Genomic DNA, 712 nt, shown 5'->3' with positions numbered 1-712 from the left:
GCGTCCCAAAAAGCCACTCCTTCAGTTGTGTCACAACTTTTACCTTCCTTCTGGTCCCCCCCCCCAGCATGTCATCTCCATGCGTTTGACTGCCATTCCAGATCACAACAAATGTGTGTGTCCGTGTTGTCAAACAATAGCCAGAGTCTAATCTCCATGTCAAAACCACTCTGCCTCCCCAGCGAGATCTCCGCTCAGCGTTTAGCTGCGTTTTGTCCCCCCTTTCTTCCAGCGCCACGGAAAGAGCAAAGGGGAGGGCGGGGGGCCCATATGTGTGGGTTTTTAAATGAAGATTGGTGAGCTTTTTTGAAACCAGGGTTCTGAGTTTAATTGATGTGATAGCTAAACATGAGCTGAAAAAAATCGGATTTATAGATAAATTGCTGTTTTAGACTTAATTTGACTAAAATAATGTAAAAACAGTGCATCTCCAAAATGTATCAGCATTATAAAAACAGTTTTAATCAGTTAACTGATTCTTTGAAATGTATTGATTCATTTTCAATTATTGAATATGAGTGAAATGTTGCCCTTTAGGTTTTTAAACGTAGATAAAATCAATTATTTTGATCAGTAATAATATAAAACCCTTTTAGGATACAAATCCAGTTATCCAGTTGAGTCCAGTGGAGCAGAACAGATCAGAGCTCAGGCCCTTCTTATCATCTTCTTATTTTGCTCTTTTTCTCCTCCTGTCCCCTGAGTGGGAGGT

At 40.4% G+C, this 712-nt stretch overlaps 1 protein-coding gene across 2 annotated transcripts in view; it reads left to right on the top strand.

Moving 5' to 3' along the window:
* Window positions 1–712, top strand: part of LOC112158253 (prospero homeobox protein 1) — a 28,863-nt gene that overhangs the window by 12,817 nt on the left and 15,334 nt on the right. The gene's annotated exons all lie outside the window — the stretch shown is intronic.

Source organism: Oryzias melastigma, linkage group LG24, assembly GCF_002922805.2.
Source record: "Oryzias melastigma strain HK-1 linkage group LG24, ASM292280v2, whole genome shotgun sequence".
NCBI lineage: Eukaryota > Metazoa > Chordata > Actinopteri > Beloniformes > Adrianichthyidae > Oryzias > Oryzias melastigma.
This window is presented reverse-complemented; position numbering and strand designations above follow the sequence as displayed.